The sequence below is a fragment of the Schistocerca cancellata genome, chromosome 5 (genome assembly GCF_023864275.1).
Source record: "Schistocerca cancellata isolate TAMUIC-IGC-003103 chromosome 5, iqSchCanc2.1, whole genome shotgun sequence".
NCBI lineage: Eukaryota > Metazoa > Arthropoda > Insecta > Orthoptera > Acrididae > Schistocerca > Schistocerca cancellata.
The window spans coordinates 805575001-805597058 of record NC_064630.1 but is presented as its reverse complement, the minus strand read 5'-3'; the positions used below and the strand labels follow the sequence as shown (position 1 = coordinate 805597058).

Below are 22058 nucleotides of genomic sequence, written 5' to 3'. Positions count from 1 at the left end.
GCGTTACGGAGATGTTTAGCAAACTCAAGTGGCAGACTCTGCAAGAGAGGCGCTCTGCATCGCGCTGTAGCTTGCTCGTCAGGTTTCGAGAGGGTGCGTTCCTGGATGAGGTATCGAATATATTGCTTCCCCCTACTTATACCTCCAGAGGAGATCACGAATGTAAAATTAGAGAGATTCGAGCGCGCACGGAGGCTTTCAGACAGTCGTTCTTCGCGCGAACCATAAGCGACTGGAACAGAAAAGGGAGGTAATGACAGTGGCACGTAAAGTGCCCTCCGCCACACACCGTTGGGGAGCTTGCGGACTATAAATTTAGATGTAGAATAATAGATAATTGTGAGGTGGTTCAAAAAATGGCTCTGAGCACTATGGGACTTAACATCTACGGTCATCAGTCCCCTAGAACTTAGAACTACTTAAACCTAACTATCCTAAGTACAGCACACAACACCCAGCCATCACGAGGCAGAGAAAATCCCTGACCCCGCCGGGAATCGAACCCGGGAACCCGAGCGTGGGAAGCGAGAACGCTACCGCACGACCACGAGATGCGGGCTGAGGTGGTTCGATGAACTCTCTGCCAGGCACTTAAATGTGATTTGCAGGGTATCCACGTAGATGTAGATGTAGACATCACACACATCCATCCCCGAGGCAGGATTCGAACCTGCGACCGTAGGAGAAACGCGGTTGTGGACTGAAGAGGCCGGCCACAGAGCCTCTAAAAAATTGATTTCTCTCTTTTATTTTTGCAATGTCAATGAATCCAGATACTGTCACGCTAGACGAGGAAGGTGGCGAAGTTGTTATGGAAATAGCAATCAACCAAAGGCTGAATTTCGGCCAAAGCAGCAAGCAGTATTTGGCACTGAACTCTGTCCTCCTCAAAACATTCACTAATATCGTCTCGTTGTTCAGTGTATCTACAAAGTTGTCAGACATTCCTACCTGTACAACTATTCTCAATGTTTTGAAAACCGAAAGGTCTATCATACATCGCACAGCAAATTTTTGTCGATTGAAGTGGGTCAGAGATCAACACACAGGATTCGTATTCTCATGGACGATGGTTCGAACAGCTGCCCGCTCATCCAGATTTTTGTTTTACATGAAGGTGAATTCCGGCATAGTTTCTTAAAAGGTCACAACTGATGTCTTTCCCCGATAGAAGATTGTGCTCCGTCTCTAATGACCTCATTGCCGACGGGACGGGAAACTATAATATTCCTTTCATTATTTATAGGAATTTTCTAACAATGGAAGATCTCTTCAAGTATTCCGCATGGAGTTTCTACTGTGCAGATATATGAACTTTGACTGAAATCACATTTCAACATGTGAAGTGACGCTTCGTTGTTAACCACCGCCGGCCATGGTGGCCAAGCGGTTAAAGGCGCTACAGTCTGGAACCGCGCGGCCGCTACGATCGCAGGTTCGAATCCTGCCTTGGGCATGGATGTGTGTGATGTCCTTAGGTTAGTTAGGTTTAAGTAGTTCTAAGTTCTAGCGGACTGATGACCGGCTGAATTTTCCTGAAAGAATCTTTTATATCGTTGAGAATGTTGCTGTTCTTTAGTTTGAAACACTGTGGTAGTTGCATGGTAAATATCAGTGATGAGAAATAACTGTGGTTCGTTTGAAAAATTACTAAGAACATTTAGGAAGTGACCCCCAATTGATGCTTAACGCTACTGGCGAGGGCGTGCTGTGGTTACGACAGTGGGATCGCATTCTGGAGGGCGGCGGTTCAATTACTTCTCTGGCCAACCAGATTTAGGTTTTCCGAAAAATCTACGATGAATACAATCCGCTGTAGGCTTTCTCATACTACTGGATAAATTTGTTAATTTTTTTACGTGACTTTTACTGTTTGTGGGACGCAGTTAAGCACCTGCAGATGGAATTAGTGTCCTCAAACTCGCGACGTACGTGGCTATATGCAAACAAAGAAATTTTGAAGCTCGAACTGTCGTGGATTTTATTCACCAAGAACAATCCAAGTAACATTTCCGAAAAATGCCACTATGGTGACTCCGAAAAGGCCGTATCCAGTTTCTTTCTCCAATCCTAGTTAGTGTTTCGCCTCTGACGACTCAACCCTAATTTTCTTTGCCGACGAGTAATTACTAATAATTCCCACAGTTGTTTCGCATTTGTTGAAGATTCAGCGATGTAAAACAGTATTGGGAAAACCTGCTGATTGGACCTTTTTTTTTTTTGCCGCCTTGTGGTTGACACAGAGCCGTCGTAACATGTGACACACAGATTAACGAAGACGATGGTCGACAGCTTGATAGTTTTCTTCAAACAATGTTTTCCACTTTTGTCAATTATTGACGCGTAATAAAGTAAAATGTTTAATAATGAAATGAATTAAAATACTTATAAATTTATGGTAAGGTTATCGGCCCCCAAGTCTACGCACTACTTAACCTAACTTAAACTAACTTACGCTATGGACAACACACACACCCATGTCCGAGGGAGGGGTCGAACATCCGACGGGTGGAGCCGCACGGACCGTGGCAAGGCGCCCCAGACCGCGCGTTTACCCCGCGCGGCAAGAAAAATTTGAAATGTGGGTAATTAACAAATTTTGAAAATAAGGTGAACTCGTTCCACAGAGAATGAAGAGGCTTATGTAGAAATATATAAGGAAAATCGTCAGAAGGATAACTTTGTCGGAGAAGGTAAAGGTGACGGGATGTTTGTAAAGTCATGGAATATACACTCCTGAAAAATTGAAATAAGAACACCGTGAATTCATTGTCCCAGGAAGGGGAAACTTTATTGACACATTCCTGGGGTCAGATACATCACATGATCACACTGACAGAACCACAGGCACACAGACACAGACAACAGAGCATGCACAATGTCGGCACTAGTACAGTGTATATCCACCTTTCGCAGCAATGCAGGCTGCTATTCTCCCATGGAGACGATCGTAGAGATGCTGGATGTAGTCCTGTGGAACGGCTTGCCATGCCATTTCCACCTGGCGCCTCAGTTGGACCAGCGTTCGTGCTGGACGTGCAGACCGCGTGAGACGACGCTTCATCCAGTCCCAAACATGCTCAATGGGGGACAGATCCGGAGATATTGCTGGCCAGGGTAGTTGACTTACACCTTCTAGAGCACGTTGGGTGGCACGGGATACATGCGGACGTGCATTGTCCTGTTGCAACAGCAAGTTCCCTTGCCGGTCTAGGAATGGTAGAACGATGGGTTCGATGACGGTTTGGATGTACCGTGCACTATTCAGTGTCCCCTCGACGATCACCAGTGGTGTACGGCCAGTGTAGGAGATCGCTCCCCACACCATGATGCCGGGTGTTGGCCCTGTGTGCCTCGGTCGTATGCAGTCCTGATTGTGGCGCTCACCTGCACGGCGCCAAACACGCATACGACCATCATTGGCACCAAGGCAGAAGCGACTCTCATCGCTGAAGACGACACGTCTCCATTCGTCCCTCCATTCACGCCTGTCGCGACACCACTGGAGGCGGGCTGCACGATGTTGTGGCGTGAGCGGAAGACGGCCTAACGGTGTGCGGGACCGTAGCCCAGCTTCATGGAGACGGTTGCGAATGGTCCTCGCCGATACCCCAGGAGCAACAGTGTCCCTAATTTGCTGGGAAGTGGCGGTGCGGTCCCCTACGGCACTGCGTAGGATCCTACGGTCTTGGCGTGCATCCGTGCGTCGCTGCGGTCCAGTCCCAGGTCGACGGGCACGTGCACCTTCCGCCGACCACTGGCGACAACATCGATGTACTGTGGAGACCTCACGCCCCACGTGTTGAGCAATTCGGCAGTACGTCCACCCGGCCTCCCGCATGCCCACTATACGCCCTCGCCCAAAGTCCATCAACTGCACATACGGTTCACGTCCACGCTGTCGCGGCATGCTACCAGTGTTAAAGACTGCGATGGAGCTCCGTATGCCACGGCAAACTGGCTGACACTGACGGCGGCGGTGCACAAATGCTGCGCAGCTAGCGCCATTCGACGGCCAACACCGCGGTTCCTGGTGTGTTCGCTGTGCCGTGCGTGTGATCATTGCTTGTAGAGACCTCTCGCAGTGTCCGGAGCAAGTATGGTGGGTCTGACACACCGGTGTCAATGTGTTCTTTTTTCCATTTCCAGGTGTGTAGTTTATTTGGCAATGGGATAATCGCTGGAAGAGTATTGTGACAAAGTGTTATTAGTGAAGAATGTATTGAGCACATTAACTACTGAGGATTTGAAATCACCTCACGAAATGAAAAGGAATATTGCATCAAGTCAGTCGAAAGACTTATGAATGCAGAAGGGTAGGAAACAAGCAGTAAAAACTTCAGCTCGCCAGTCCACAGCCTGCTGGCCATGATGAGAGGCTGCTTGCTCATTCAAACACACTTCACCGACCGAGTTCACGTTGTGCCTGGAGGCATGGATCGCCGTCTACCACCATCATCAATGTATTTTGTTTTGTTTGGGAATATCAAAAGCACTCCACAGCATTGGGCCCTCACGTAGCCTGCATATGTTCTGAATACCTCGCCCAGCGCGAAGTCCCACGCGAATGGAGAAAAGCGCAGGTGATTCCTCTGTATAAGAAAGGTAAAAGAACGGACCCGTGAAATTACAGACGAATATCTCTAACATCAATTTGCTGCAGAATCTTTTAACATATTCTCATTTCGAATATAGTAAATTTCCTTGAAAGGGAAAAGCTTATGCCCACAAACCAGCACGGTTTTAGAAAACATTGCTCGTGCGAAAATCAACCTGTCCTTTTCTCACATGAAATTATGCGAACCATGGATGAAGGGCTACAGGATGATTCAATATTCCTAGGTAGACTGAACGCATTTGACACGTTGCCACACTGTCGACTGTTAACGAAGGCGCAAACGTGCGGAATAAGCTCACAGGTATGTAAGTGGATAGGACCGCTGTTGTATATATAAATATAAAAGGAAGTCGTGTTGTCCGCAGCTCGTGGTCGTGCGGTAGCGTTCTCGCTTCCCGCGCCCGGGTTCCCGGGTTCGATTCCCGGCGGGGTCAGGGATTTTCTCTGCCTCGTGATGACTGGGTGTTGTTTGATGTCCTTACGTTAGTTGCGTTTAAGTAGTTCTAAGTTAGAGGCACTCAACCAAACATTGAAAGCTCTTCGCAATGACTCGAGATGTTTGGAGGAGCAATGATTTTACTGTCTGGCGATTTCCGCCAAACACTGCCAGTACTTCCAAGAGCAACGGCTGCAGACAAAATAAATCCTTGCCTCAAATCATCGAATCTATGGCGCTAAGTGAAGAAATTTCAGCTGACAACAAACATGAGTGTTGCATTGCTTAATGATACCTTTGCTGAAGATTTCTCTGAGCAGTTGCTGACTATCGGTAATGGTCCATTACCTGTCGAAGAATCGAGCGGATTGATTTCACTTCCTCATAATTTCTGTAACTTTGTCTCATCGAAAGACGAACTTATCAACAAAGTATTCCCAAACATCATTACTAACTACAAAAGTAATGAATGGTTGAGTGAGCGAGCAACTTTAGCTGCTAAGAATAATGATGTAGATGACCTAAACTACGTAATTCAGAATGAGATCATTGTTAAAATGCATTCATTCAAATCTATTGATGAAGCCACCAACTATCCAATTGAATTTTTAAACTTCTCGGATGTGCCTGGCTTACCACCGCACAATTTACGCCTAAAAGTTGGCTCCGTAGTAATCATGCTTCGAAACATAAACCAACCAAAACTGTGCAACGGTACGCGTTTGGTGGTAAGTAAATTGATGAACAATATTATTTACGTGACGATACTCAAAGGAAAATTCGAAGGTGAGGAAGTTCTCATTCCGAGGATCCCGGTGATCCCAACCGATATGCCGTTTGAGTTGAAAAGACTTCAATTTCCGATCCGTCTTGCATTCGCCATGACCATTAACAAATCACAAGGCCAATCCTTGAAAGTTTGTGGTTTAGATCTGGAATATCCATGATTGTCACATGGCCAATTATATATGGCATGTTCACGGGTCGGAAGACCATCTGCGTTGTTTGTTCTTGCGCCTGATAATAAAACAAAAAATGTCGTGTATCACAAGGTACTTAATTGAAGAGTGGAAGCTATGCAGAAAAAAAACAAAGAATAAAGAATTTTTTTTGTATTTCCTAATAAAAAATTGAGCGTAACATCCAAAATCTAATATTTATTGCTTTAAGGCGGAACAGAGTTCGCCGGGTCACCTAGTTTACTATGTATCCCACGTCAATTGTCTGGCGGACACGGTAAGCAACAGTCCGCGGCAGTTTGCTGACGATGCTTCGGTGTATGTGGTGTAGGTGGATGCAAGATGACTCAGACAAAATTTCTATTTCGTGAGATTAATGGCAGCTAGCATTAATATAGAAAAATGTAAGTTAATACAAATGAATAGGAAAAACAAGCCCATAATACTGAAATACGGCGTTATTAGGGTTCTGCTTGACAGTCACGTCGATTAAACATCTGGATATAAGGTTGCAAAGCGATATGAAATGGAATGAGCATATAAGGACTGTGGTAGCGATGGCGAATGGACGACTTCGGTTTATTGGGAGAATTTTAGGAAAGTGTGGTTGGTCTATAAAGAGACTGCATATACGACACTAGTGCGACCTATTGTTGAGTACTGTTCGCCTGTTTTGGATTCGCACCAGGTCGGATTAGAGGAAGACACCGCAACATTTCAGGGGCGAGCTGCTATATTTGCCACGGTACCCTATATTTGCCACGGTACCAATAGGTCCGAACAACACGCAGGTATTACGGAGATGCCTCGGGAACTCAAATCTGAATCACTGGAGGGAAGCAACGTTCTTTTTCAGGAGCATAACTGAGAAAATTTAGAGAACCAGCATTTGAAGCTGACTGCAGAACGGATTTACTGCCGCCAACATTTCATAAAGGACCACAAAGATAAGATTAGAGAGATTAGGGGTCGTATGGAGGCATATAGACAGTCGTTCCTACCTCGCTCTATTTGCGAGTGGAACAGAAAAGGAAATAACAAGTAGCGGTAAAGGGCACCCACTGCCACGAACAAGCTGGTGGCTTGTGGAGCATCTATGTAGATGTAGATGTAGATGTAGATGTAGGATGCTGTTTTGATGACAGGACGTCGGGCATCCACCTGGTACTCACCCACGACACCACTGCAATCACGTCCAGGTTGGTGAAACGCAGACGTTCCTGACGACTAGCCACTCAGCCCCACCATTCATCAAAGAGGTCATTGACCTCTGATCTTTATAGTGGTTTCTACCTCTCGTCTACTCAGCATGGTATTAATCCACATTCATATACTGATCATAATGTCAGTTAGTTAGTTACAAGTTCCGTATATCATCTTAACGACTGTAGGTCAGTACATGTATGCCTGATTAGTGTTAATATAAATGAACACATTATTATTTTTAGTCCTACTCATTCAATAAGTTAGTATAGAAGTATACTGGATACCAATTTTTAAGTAAAATTCCGTAAATGGAATAGAAATATTTGTCCAAAACAGTGATTTCAAATTAGAATTTAAACTTTCTTCGCTCCCTATTATTATACGTTACTGGGAAACTGATCAAAAACTTTTGTTGCTGCATATTGATCTCCTTTTTGAGCTACTGACAGGCTTAACAATTGCTAAATAAGTCACTTTTCCCTCTAGTGTTGTAGGTACGCACATCACTGTTCCTCTCAAATTGTGATGGATTATTTATGGCGAATTAAAGTAGCGAATATACGTACTGCGTCGGCCCATTTCAAATATGTAGCTCCTTGAAGAGGTAGCTACAAGACGCCCGACGGTGAACACTACGTATTATTCTTCCTGCACGCTTTTTTGCAGTCATTACGTTCCTTGTATGTGATAAGTTAACACAGAAAATTATTCCGTATGACCTTATTGACTGCAAATATGCAAAATACGTCAGAAGATTGATACGTTTGTTTCTAAAATCAGCAACTGCACGAAGAACAAAATCAGCTGAACTTAACTGTATGGAAAGCTCAAGAATACGCTCCCTTCTGTTCAAGTTTTCATCAATATGTACACCTAAAAAGTTGGGACATTTTACTCTATTTTTTGATTCCTGATCATGTGCTATATCAATTGTTAATATTACTCTATCTCTTGTGCAAAAATGAATATAACGTGTTGTTACAAATCTAAGGGAGAACCCATTTTCAGAAAATCATTTAGTAATTCTTTGGAAAATATCATTTACCACCTTTTCTGCCGCTTTCTTTCTATTGGGATGCCCTTCTGTAGCTCTAACCATTGATTCAAAGGTTATATTGTTAAAAGCCCCCTCGGTATCCAGGAAGATGTAGAGAGAAATTTTCTGAAAGACCTTTCTCTATGTCCTTATCAAGTTGGTGAAGTGTCGTTTTACATGATTTTACTGGTTCCCATGCATTTTTTGTTTTCATGTCGAGGAATCTCAGTTAACCACCTTTCCCTAACGTAGATATTAAACAGCTTTTCTCATGTCTTTAATAGAAAGAAAGACAGGCTGCTTGGTCTCATATCTTTAGCCTTGGTATAATCACTCTTGCTTTGGAATGAATACAGTCTTCACTGCCTTTCAGCTATTAGAAATGACAACTGCAGCTAGACTAATTCCAATCAACCTGCAAAGGAGTCTGATGAATCCCTTTCCTACTTGTTAAGCATCCGTCAGTCAGGCACTGCCACCGTGTCTGACTACTACTCAGAGGAACTGGGCTCGCTACCCAGTGCTGCCAGAGGTATTCTCTTGGTGGGAGTCTGGACCAGAGTGAACTGAGCCTCATGTTGGCAACTGAGGAGTCACCTCGTCACCTCATTGAGAGGTAGCTGCTCAAAGGCCGGAACATCGACAAACGCCGCTGGGAGTGCAGTGGCCTGACCCAAGCCCCTCCATAATGCTTCCGATGATAACTGACTGACGACAACACGGCAGTCGGCCAAGTATTCCGTGGACTTCAGGGTCTGATCGCAGGATTTCCTTTCCATACTGCCCTTTTTGGACAGGGGCTCTCTAAGTCAGTTAACCATTACAAATGGGTCAACATGCAGCTGCCACCAGACTATATTTCCACCAACTGAGGGATTTCCGTCCATGTTATGTCCCAGTGCTGCTGCCTTGGTGCTTTCCAACCTGTGGGTCACTTGGTGGCCGACTTCAATCCACTATTCGCCACCAATCCTGCGGTCAATGGCTCACACCTGCGCTACCTAGCCAGCTGTCTCTCATTGCTTGTGTGGGCAAATGTCACCCGTGCGAGCCACTGCTGTTCACCCTGCTGTTCACTGTTCGATTCTGTTTGTTCGGATGTGCACCACTGAACTGCATATTCGTATCGACCTGCACTCTCCGGCAACTGCGGGAATGGTGGCCACATCGCCTCACCGAATCACCGCCTGGCGACTGTGATGAGGGGCTGCTTGTGCATTCAATCAAGCTTCATCGACAGAGTTTGTGTCTTGGAGGCACCCTGTAATACAATCTTTAATGTTTCCACAATGAGATTTTCACTCTGCAGCGGGGTGTGCGCTGATATGAAACTTTCTGGCAGATTAAAAATGTGTGCCCGACCGGGACTCGAACTCGGGACCTTTGCCTTTCGCGGGCAAATGCTCTACCAACTGAGTTACCGAAGCACGACTCACGCCCGGTACTCACAGCTTTACTTCTGCCAGTACCTCGTCTCCTACCTTCCAAACTTTACAGAAGCTCTCCTGCGAAGAGTTCGAGTCTCGGTCGGGCACACAGTTTTAATCTGCCAGGAAGTTTCAATCTTTAATGTACTTTCATATCGAACAATAGATTATTTAGGAAAATGCTGCTTTGCTGACATTGAATAATTTTCATTCTGTTGGATACTTTCCGGAATTTCCCATCTTTATAAATTTTTCCTTTGGTACTTTCAGCATGATGACGGGTACCCAACTGGTACCTACCTACCACATTGAGCTGCAACCACGCCCAGGGTGAAGAACTGCTGCCTTCCTCCTCTATCACCTGCCATACACGCCATTCACTGCTGACCCATACAGCGACTTCTATCATTCTCCTATCCACCACGGTCTTAAGGTTATCTACATATACTGGTGTTAGTGCAAAGCTCTCCTGCAGCTGTAAACGTGGACCTAAAATCGTTTTTCTAAAAACCCTAAGAATATTCAGGAAGACACAGAGAGAAATTTTCTGAAGTGTAGAGTTCATTCCACACTTCCATCAAGTTAATGAAGTGCTGTTTCGCATGATTTTCTCAGTTGATATGTTTTTCGGTATTCATGTCGAGAAATCTCAGTTAATGTATTTCCTAACGTGCACATAAAACAGTTTATATACCGTCTTTCACAGAAAAAAGGACAGACAGGATCTGAAATCCTTGGCCTTGGTATTATCAATACACTCTGGCTTTGGAATGAAAACAACCTTCACTGTCTGTCAACTATCAGGAATGATAACTGATTCTACACTGACTCCAAATAGCCTGCATAGGAGTCTGATTAATCCCTCTGCTACTTGTTGCCGCACCCACCTCTGTGCTGTCAGCGCGTTTGGCTACTAGAGGTCCAGAGCACGATTCCTGGTGGGAAGGCTGGTGCGGTGGTGGCACACAGCGTTTTAAGACCAAATGAAGAGCTCGGAAGCTGAAGCTCCAAGCTCTATAAAGCTGAACAACTTACAGGAAACCCGTGTGCTAACGCTTTGCCCCTCCATACTGCACGTAATCTAATGACGCCTTTGGGAGAGGATGACATGGCGGTCGGTCGTCTCCGACTGACCTACCATGGTCAGAACGCTGAACTTTGCTATTGTTCGTTGTTGCTTGTGCATTGGTGGTGGAAAAATGCCATCTTGGTCTGGTGATTTCAACGGTAGGATATTTCTGAAGATCCACTGAATTTCCTTGAAATTAACAAATTCTCTGGCAGGCTCCCAGTCCTCCCGTGGGATATGTGGAAAACAGTGCCTCAAAGAGACTGGATCTTAGACTGTATCTGAGCCGTCGTAAAAATTGCTGCTTTGAAGAGCGAGCCGCAGCGCGTTGTGTGAAACATTCGCCCTCCGTTTCTGGCGGTGGCGCCGCTGTGGCAATCGCAGCTTTGGTGTCTCCCTCTGGTGGGAAAGGGGAAAGGTTGCCTGTTCACGTGCATTTAAGGGGCGCTATGAGCTCGCCAGTCGGTCAGTCTGGGTCAGTCTCTCGTCCCCAGCTTGCTAGTCTGTCTCTCTTCCGCATTTGTTAGGCAGTTAGTGTCTGTCTGTCGTTCGGAGTGCTAGTATATCTGTCGTTCGGATCAACCTTTAAAGCCGGCAAAATGAGAGTCTTTCCACTCCGCCAGTAAGAGGGTTCAGCGAGTGGTCGCCCGGTCGGGGCTTAGTTCCTGCATCTAAGTCTGCGCATTAGGCCGTCAGTCTACTCGAGTTTGCACAGGCAATGGTCATTGGCGGTTGGATCGATCGGTTGGTCAGTCGCGCATTGAGACACAAGATGACTCGTCCGTCTTGAGCGTCGGCTCATGTGAGATCGACACGTGAGACCAGTGGGCCGCGGCGTATAGATAGGGGTAGTGATTTCGCGGTCGACACGAGAGCAACAGGAGTCAACCCATTACATCAGTCTGGCCGGTGCGAGCTGCGACGCCGTGAGACGGGAGATCGGCGCGCCTTCCCGCGTCCGTTGAAGCGGCTGGCAGCGGACGGTTCGGGAGAGCGATTTGGGGGTGCTGCGCCAGGTCTTCTCGAGAAATCGCAGTTTATTAGATGTTAAGTGATTGGCTATATGTTGTTTGATTTACTCTTGTTAAATTCTACTTGTTTTCTTGGTGAGGTCACCAGCCGCTTTGTTTTAAGGTCGTCCCACCATTCTTCTCCGTTTGCCCAACCGCGGGAAGGTGGTTATTTTTGAATTGGGTGGTCCGTGTTTCCCTTCTGGAGTAGGGGCGGGTTGGAGCAACCTGCGGTTCGGGTTGTTCGGTAATCTCCCTATCAATCTACCTTACGTTAGTAGCAGCCTTTGTCATGTTTGTCGGATTTGGTGTGTTAACGAATTTATTGCTTGGAGTGTAACGGCCTAGTACCTGAAATATGTTTTGGTATTTGGAAACTTTGACTGTAGAGCATCTTAACTATAGTTTGGCCAACATTGTAGAATTTTATATAAGATTGCACTTCATGGGCTTTTATTTAAATGATCATTTTAGTATATAAAGTTCCCGCCCTTTCACCGTAAGACTTTCTTAGAAGTTAAAATCAAGTTGCACCTTCGGTGACCAGGTTAATATTTTAATTGTTAGTGTTTTGTACCATTTCCATCCCTCCTACGGAGGGGTGCACAGTTTGTGAGCTTGTGTAAATTGTTAAAACTCTTAGTTTCAAGTTATTTGGTGTGTTGCAGATTTGCACCAATGTAGTCTTTCAGAGGCTGTTGTGAGCGGTCGTAACTACGGCCGTGTCAAAAGGGAGCGGCAAGGTTCTCTGCCCGAAAGCTCACACAATCAAAACTTGTTTCTTTCTGCCACGGAATAAATCGTAACTTTGATATTTAGATGGTGCTTTCTGATTATAATTGTAAGCCTGTTTCTTTTAAAAAAAATGCTTTTAGGCACTATTAAAGTGGATAAAATTCCCATTTGTTAAAAGGAATTCGGTTATGATTTCATCAGTTACTCCCTGCAACTACTTCCATGCTTACATAGTGTGATTAAATGTGTTAATGTTCTTGATGAATCGCTAGTAAATAAAATAAATTCTTAAGAATATTCTTTGAAAATACGGTTCAGTATCATCTACCTAAGCACATTGAGAGAAGTGAGTTCTGAGGTTAATAGTGAGGCTTGCCAACGTTCGACCACAAACAAGTACCAAGGCAGGTGTGTATGGTGTGTGTAGGTGTATATGTGTGCTGTATGACGAATCAACAGGTTCATGACGAATTTATTATAGTTCAATTCTTTTATCTTGGCGGCTCGCGCATGCCCGTCTAGACGCGGGAGATTGCTGCGTTGCCAGTTGCACACGACGCACGCGCCAAGAGAAGCAGCGCCATAGTATAGCATAGTTCGCAAGCTTACGTTTAGGGGGGTGCGCGCAGTTCATGAAGTAAAGCCACCACTGCCGCATTAACCCTTTCGCTGCTACAAAGACGTGCTCCATGCATTCCGCGCTGTGGGCGATTTTGTCACTGCACTGCTCGCCTGTGCAGACACATTGTGTTCCGACTGCTTTGACGCTCTTTATCATTCGATCCCACAAAAACTATTTGGCTCAAAAATTAGATTTTTACCTATCTTCTTGACTGATACCTTCCCCCCATAAATGACTTAATTTTGTTTCGATGTTCAACGCAGTTATTATGCAGCATTATATACAGTAAACCATTGCACGAAATTTTGAAGAGTTTGCAGAGGTAAAATCCATAGAGTATACTTTCCGGATGGTCGATTTTAGTTGCCACAATGTTGAGAATGAAATGTGGACAAGATACCTATATATTTCACTTAATTTAAGTACCACATAAGTGTCGTATGTAATATTCAGAAATATTACACCTTTCGCGACTGTAACAAAAGTTTTACTTACACTGGGCACGTTTGGCTTTATTTTAAAACACTTCAATCAATCAAAAGGAAGTAGACAAAATACATTAAACAAAACTGTGGACTTACAAAAACATTAGGACTTGAATATACCGTCTGTCAGTGAAGTGCTCAGAGCCATGACAAATATAATTTTGTGTGTGGCACACACAAACAGCATTTATTTGCTAAAACACTGATGAGCCAACACAAACGTTGAATATTGTGCTACCGCAGCACAAAACTACGAAAGGTGACTTGGCAATGGAGGACACAAAATACAGTCCTCTTATGATGCTTCAAAAGAGAGAAACGCGTCTGGTCTAAATAAGTCGCTTATTACAGTTGCAGAAGAGGACTATATTTCAGTATCATTGGTAAAACTGCGACTGTGGAACAAAAACAAGAAATAGAACATGAATACCATTGTGTATGTGCCATACCTTTCACCGATGGAAGTGCTTTAAAATAAAGCCAAACGCGCCCTGTGTAAATAAAACTTTATTACAGTCGCGAAAGACGGAATATTTCTCAATATTACATACGACACCTATGTGGTACTTAAATTAAATGAGATATTGTTGTACAGTAAATATTATATGAAATTTAGGTATCTTTTCCACATTTCATTCTCAACATTGTGGCAACTAAAATCGGCCATACGGAAAGTACATGCTATGGACTTTTACCTCTGCAAACTCTTCAAAATTTCGTGCAATGGTTTACTACATTTAATGCTGCACGTCAAAACAAAATTAAGTCATTTATGGGGGGAAGGTATCAGTCAAGAAGACGTGTAAAAATCAAATTTTTTGGCCAAATAGTTTTTGTGAAATCGAATGATAAGTGTGTCAAAGCAGTGGGAACACCATGTGTTCTCGCACAGGCGAGAAGTGCAGTGATGACAAAATCGCGCACAACGCGGAATGCGGAGAGCACGTGTCTGCAGCAGCCAAAAAGTTAATGAAGAGGCAAATAACTAGAAATTTCATTCAAACGAATAAAATTCCTGAAGTAAGGCACTCCAATATCGTTTTTAAATAAAGAAAATATTAAGCACCCCACAAAGTTTGAGCTCGTAGCCTTTCACTTGTCAGCCCAACACCTTAACCGTTCCACTACATCGGCTCATCGAATAGCTGACTTCCATAAGGACTGTGACACAGGACGCAACTACTTATAAACACTGTTGGTATGACTGTGAATTACTCACGCTTCGTCGAAGTGCAATAGGAAATAAACAATTACCTCTGTTCTTTATTGCGAAAAAGCAGTTCGTGAGATTGAAAGAAACACCTTTCCTTGCTTTCGCCTGAATTAGGAGTCTTATTGCTTGTTTGGTTTAACTAATTAATAGAATATGAAGCAATTGGTATAAAGAATGCTTTTTCCAAACTTTCTATAAAAGAAAGTCTGCTATCAAGACATTGCTTTTGTTCTATTACTTTATTTACGACTGAACGTTTCTAAAACTGAAGACTCTCGTCCGTGCTCTGCACTGCAGTCGAGATCTGGCAACGTCGTTCTCTGTTCATTGGCTGACTGTGTTTTTTGACGTCAGATGCGCAGAACGAACCTAAACTCGGCCGCCAAGATATATGACGCGCACTTTAGCACCTTTACATATCATAATATATGTTTTCTGTCCTTCCCATCTCTCAAGGAGAGGAAATGTTTGAGGCCCTGGTCTGGAAGCCGAGAATACCGAAATCTATATTCTCATATGAATATCATGACTAATGTTGTGCGTGCTTTCTCTAAATCTGTCACACATGCACGCATTGCCTGAAGGTGAACCCTTGAATGTTTGTTGGCGTCCTCCTTTAAATGTACAAAACTCAGCTTCAACGGTTATCCAAAAGTAGTCTAGCAGTTGGTGCAAAGATTGATGGAGAAATGTCATGGTACAGTCCTGCCCCTCCTGGTAACTCTAAAATAATGCTCTGATGAACATGTTATCTGAAGGAGCTTGCTCTTCTACTGTGCAACTGCAACAAAATTAATAACAACATAAGAACAAACCCAGAGCTCCATTGTATTTCAATCAAGAATAGAAAGAGGCGCGTCATGTCTCTAAAGGAACGACTGTCCGACATTTCATCACTACTCTCTTAACTAAACTTATAAATCAACATAATAGCTTTAATAATTAAAACAAGTATTCTGAGACGTTCGCTGCCGTACGTCACAAACAAGATTTACTTTATTTTAAATTTAAGGAGGATCGATTCTGTATGCCGCATCGTAAAAGTTCATTAACGAACAAGTTGTTACCTCGTGAGGAAGTAAAACGCTATTCTTTATGCGTTAAAAACAGAGAACTGGAGCAGTCGTTTGTTGTAACACTTAAAATGCTTTATACGGGCATTGTAATAGGAAAGAGAAAGTTCCCTTTAAGAGCTTAGCGGCTTAGCCGAAGTAATACCTGCTGAAGGCGGCTCGTTCCTCGGCGGTAATCAACCGGCGAGGGATTATCGGATTACAGGAGATGGCGGTTGCGGGCGGCCGGGTAGACGTCTCGCGATACAACCCCATTGTCTTCCGCGAAGCGAAGCGAAGCGGCGGCTGCGGCAGTGCCGGGAGGCGCGTTCCGCGCAAGAAGCGGGGGAGGTATTCAGCGGGGAGGCAATCCCACTACAGTGTGAACAACCAAGTGTTGTTTGGTTACCTACTAAATATTTGTTTTTTTTATTAACTAATGCCAATGTTCAGGACAATATACAAATGAAAAAGACAGCCGAATTAAAGTATCACAAATATTGTTAGCGAACTATGCCTCAAGGAAAAAGTCATAGTAGAGTGGCTTACACACTCCTGGCAGACTGTTACCCATATGGACAACTTTTTGGTTTATCTGGAAAAGAAAAAAAGACAAAACATATTTGATCCCATACAAACCATTTGTTATTTCTGAAGCTACAAGGAAAAAAAAACATCTTCTAAGACTAAGTACGTAGAGAGTCATGTTCCCCTGAATCTTTCTCTTGCCTCCTTTTTGGTTTATATGGGTCACAAACAGACTGTTTGAATTTGATCTGAGCTAAATTTTCCTGTGTTCTTGTTGTGTACATAGTTCCATGTAGTCAGCGCGTACACAACTCTCCCACTAGAGCGTGCCCCGCTAAGCACAACAGCACAGGCGCACTGCTCATCTGTCTCCGCACTACGAGATGGCGCTGCCTTAGAGACGGACCAAATTCTGCTTCCGCCGATCCGTGTACTAATATGTAATGCAGCCAATGAGATTGCTGCTAACGTAGAACGTTTTCTCCTCGCGGATCACACTCGCACAGTGATACCTGAACACGCGAGGTATTATAACGAGTGTACAGACCTCCGATTAGTCAGTCCACTTTAGTCTGTACGAGTCTGCATTTGTCTACACCAGTCTACATTAGTGTGTACCAGTCTATAGTCAAGTTTCAGTCTGCACCTAAGAAGATTATCATATTACTGTACATAGCAATGAAGATAAATAGGCACTTTGTCAAGTATCAGAGATATGTGAGAATAAGATTAACGTACCAAGACCAAAGGAACTTCAGATTGTCAATTGTAAACAGCATCCAGAATTAAGTTACATAATGTCTATGCTTTTTATTATTTTAATAAATGTGTGTGAAAATTAATGAAGTTCTGTTTAACGTTGGCCACTGTCAATCTGCTACTCTAGACGTGCAAGTGGCATTTCTATCATCTGACCTAACGGCAGAAGATAAAGACGCCACGATAAGACCACGAGACATATTGCTGATACTCGCCTACTTCGTTAGAGCGACAAGTCAAATAATCTGATGGTGTGTGTCCTGAAGGTCTTACAGTACACACACCACAGTTCTTTATATCTTAAACTACGAGAGGAAACATCTCCTACGACTAATTACTCATGGGAGCGTTTGTTTTCCTATAAAATGTTTCCTTAAACTATTTTCATACCCGATATTTTTAAGTAGGTACATATTGCAGCCTACCTACTCCTGAAACACTGATTCGATTGTCTCGATTTAATCACGTCTCACAACGTATTTATTTTCTGGGAATTAAGGTCCATCTTTTCTTCAAATGATTGTTCATTACTACCCAAACATATTTCAGCGACTATGTCCCATCCTCAGTTTATGTAATTCTTATTTTACTGAATGTTAGGTGCCTTACAGCATTATTTACGTCGATTTAGCTATTTTCCTGTTATCTGTGCTCGTATGCATGCTCATCTATTGTGGAGATACACACAGAAAGACAATATATGTTTCGAACTGGCAAGTTACAATATTCTTCACAAAACACAGTATTTGTATTTCCGTTGTTTGTACGTTCATGGAAAGAAGTTATTGCATAATGTGAAAAATTTTGTGCTACCATGTTCGTTTGATTCTCAACACCAGTCACCGTACATGCAACCAGGATGGTTATAAAGTTTTAATTATTTCCTCGAAAAATTAAAGTGATGCAGTTAATTTTATGTTTACTTGCAGGTAAGTGTCTGCAAGATTGCAGTAAGGGAATGTGAGACAGAAGGTAACAGAGAAGTTATTTTCTTAAATTTTGAAAGATATATTGCCGGCCGGTGTGGCCGTGCGGTTAAAGGCGCTTCAGTCTGGAACCGCGTGACCGCTACGGTCGCAGGTTCGAATCCTGCCTTAATTAGTTCTAAGTTCTAGGCGACTGATGACCTCAGAAGTTAAGTCACATAGTGCTCAGAGCCATTTGAACCATTTTTTTTGAAAGATATATTTGTGAACACGTTGTTCTTTTTATGTATTTTTCCTTAACGGCCCTCACCAATCTTTTAAAGCTCACAGACTGAGTGAAGCTTTGAAAATAATGTGGTTATTGAGAATGTTAAATCTGAACGTGAACTGTTACAGTGTGTGCCAGTGAGGTCTAGAGTGTAGCACATACTTAGATACAGCGAAGCAAACATGGAAAACTGCATTCATGCTGTCATAACTTGCAGTATTCCACCGCTTCTGTATAAAAGCTACGATTAAATGCTGGAAAAAGTCAGTATATAAGAAATTAGAAAATAATTTCAATTTTTTACGATGTAATTGAACATAAAAATTCTACGTCGCCTTCAAACTTAAGGCACGCCTCCTGCTTTCTGGTCTTCGTTAAGCAAACAGGTTTTGGTAAAGCCATTTTTAAAATGTGACTTTTATGACTGCAAATGTCAAACTTATTAAAACATACAGGCTATTGCGCTGTGATAAGACTTTTTTTTTAATCCAGAAACATGAAATGCATCAAATCACGGGATAATAGCATTGCTAGACATATTTCTGACACGTACACTGTCAGCTGCATGTGAATTTATAAACGTGTTTTGATTTTTGGTCCACCTGTGGAGATATGTCCCTTCATACTCACCATTATCATGATTATTCCAGATCGCTTTACCAATATTGGAGAATTAGGCCTTTCCAGTGAGCCCCATTGAAACATGAAACAAACTCGAAAAGCTGGTCTGATGTTTTCATCTTTGTCCCGAATTTACCCTTAAATATCTCTGTTATCTGAGTTATCTGTGTCACCCATTTTGCCTTTCACTGTTCTGGCAAAGTCATATTCCTTGGAAAGTATTTTTCTTGTTGGTTTTACTTTCTGTGTATTATTACCCATTGTCTTTAATGTTCTTCAAACAACTTTTTAACTGAATTGTCTGTTGTAATCCAATTTATTCTCCTTTTTCTAATTTTTTGGTTACTCGTTCTTTCATCAGTTTTAGGGAGACCTCGAAGAATATCAGGACCAACCAGATTTAGACATACTGCCTCTTCCTCTGTTCGTATATTACGTAGAAGGGTTTTCCTGTGACTTACTTTGCTCCTCGTCATTGTCAGTGGCTCCTAGAACAGAAGTTCATTGTTAACACCACTTTAACAGTGCTACACTCTGTTCCTCGCTAAACTGCTGCACTGCCCCCTCATGTCAACTGTAAATAATTTTGTAAGTTTCGAGAAAAGTGGAACACATTACGAATTTTCCACACTGCATTATGTTACACTAGTACACTACTATTGATATAGCACTCAGAACTATAGCGATTTTTTGCGATACTAAGTAACAGAGAGTATATTATACTATGATAAAAGTTTACGGGTTACTGTTGACATACTGGTTATGTATCACACGAGCGTCCAGTGCGGTCAGACAAGTGCGAATGACGATGAACGGCGAAGCAGACCATCTGTCTGTGAAGAATCTGGTACCGAAAAAGTATTGGTGCTCGAAGACCAAAGTATCACAATCGAGGTTGAAAAACTGAAACGTAGTCTTCGATCAGGTTTTAACATCTGAATGACTGTCAAAATGGCGAAAGTCGCCGTCCGCCTGGGTTCAGCGACTGTTCATTCAAATCCTAAAAACTCGCCGAACCGAGGGAGAAACAGGTGTTGGTGCAGCTGCGTCAGGCCTACCCACATGGCCTCTTTAGCCATCTAACCATCGTGGAAGGCTGATGGGGCAGTCACAGTGACCACAATACGAAGGAGCAAAGAAAGCGGTGGAAATACTCTGGTGTGCGAAACATAAGGAAGGAAGTAACTTCTGCATGATGTGTCACTGTCGAGTAACACAGCTCGATGAAACTCGGACCATACACAGAAAGCACTGATACAGTGTAGAACAGGACGTAACTAAAGTGAATACGGAACGAGACGAACATGAATGATACTTTTATTCAAAGGCCACAACTACATTGAAGTCATCGCGATTCATGATGCTGCCCCCCTAGACATACAAAAGCCGGGATGTGGGCCTCAGTAGGGGGTGGGGGATCAACACGGAAGGCAGTGCATGCTCCGCAACGTGCTTCCATGCGGGCCACAATGTTGTTAAGGAGCTCTTTTGTCAGGGGTTTCCATTCATCCCCCAGGGCAGTTGAAAACTTCTGATGAATGTTGACATAATGAACACGTGCTCGATGGGATTTTAGTCGGGACAGCGGGAAGGCTGTTCCATTCCCAGGATATCCTATCGTTCCACCTACGCTGTTTGATGCTGTCGCACATCCCATGAAAACAAAGTCAAAGCCAAGTGCACCTCTGAAAAGAAGCACGTGGGAGAGAAGTACAGTGTCACAATTACGTTGACCGTCAGTGTGTCGTGTTTCGTGATCTGAAGGGTCAGTACGCCCATACAACATTATGCCTACTGGACCACCAGAATGATCATGTACGGCAATGTTTCTGTGTGTATTACCTGTTCCCACCTCTCACCAAATGATAGGACGCCGAGGTATACCTTCTTGCAGATTCGGATGATTCTTTCCTGTGTGATGTGATCCAGGTGTTTTCTCTGGGCCACACTGTAATGCAGTACGCCACTACAGTGCACTATAACTACTCGCTGATTGACACACACTGTCTTTAGCTCTTCTTTCGTGCTGCGGGACTATCCCCATTTGGCGGAATAATCACGCTAATGTCATGCCAAGTATTGTCCAACTTTACGTGCCAGATTGGGAGACATGTGACGACATGCTACCATTGCAGAGCAATTCACCGCCGCTGAAAAAGGCGATTATGTAACCATCATCGACCAAGGTGAGTACTTTTTTGCGATTTCACTGTTGTACTGCTAAAGATCACGCTCATAGGAGGCAATCCATCACAGGAGCACTTCACCGAAGTCTCCTGACGAGGTTACGGGAAGCTCTCAGAACGGAACGTCTCCTCTACGACAACACCCCAGCTCGATCAGCACCTGTGCTACTTCTTCGCGATAGTGCGTTTTATTTTCTCCCGCCATATTTATCTGACTTCTCGGGCAGTGGCTTCTTCCTCTTACCTCAGATAAAGAAACCATTGGGTGGAGGCAGGCATTTGCAAAATGAGGACCATTTGGAACTTCCTGGCAGATTAAAACTGTATGCCGGACCGAGACTCGAACTCGGGACCTTTGCCTTTCGCGGGCAAGTGCTCTACCAACTGAGCTACCCAAGCACGACTCACGCCCCGTCCTCACAGCTTTACTTCTGCCAGTAGCTCAGTTGGTAGAGCACTTGCCCGCAAAAGGCAAAGGACCCGAGTTCGAGTCTCGGTCCGGCACACAGTTTTAATCTGCCAGGAAGTTTCATATCAGTGCACACTCCGTTGCAGAGTGAAAATCTCATTCTGAGGACCATTTGTTTGAAGTCGGATCGTTTACTGAACAGTTAAAATGCAGACTTTTACAACAAAGGTCTCCTGTAAGACGTCCATCGCGGATGGGAAATATCTCTTTGGGCAGTGAAGCCGGCGAATGTGGCCGAGCGGTTCTAGGTGCTACAGTCGCAGGTTCGAATCCTGCTTCGGGCATGGATGTGTGTGATGTCCTTAGGTTAGTTAGGTTTAAGTAGTGCTAAGTTCTAGGGGACTGATGACCTCAGACGTTAAGTCCCATAGTGCTCAGAGCCATTTGAATCTTTTTTTTTGTGCGGTGAATAATTGAGGGAGCTTCAGCTCCA

At 43.8% G+C, this 22058-nt stretch overlaps 1 non-coding gene across 1 annotated transcript; it reads right to left on the bottom strand.

The window, feature by feature from the left end:
* Window positions 1-21481: 21481 nt before the first annotated feature.
* On the bottom strand, window positions 21482-21556 carry Trnas-cga (transfer RNA serine (anticodon CGA)). Its single transcript has one exon. It is a non-coding gene; the product is annotated as a tRNA-Ser (tRNA).
* Between the last annotated feature and the right edge of the window lie 502 nt (window positions 21557-22058).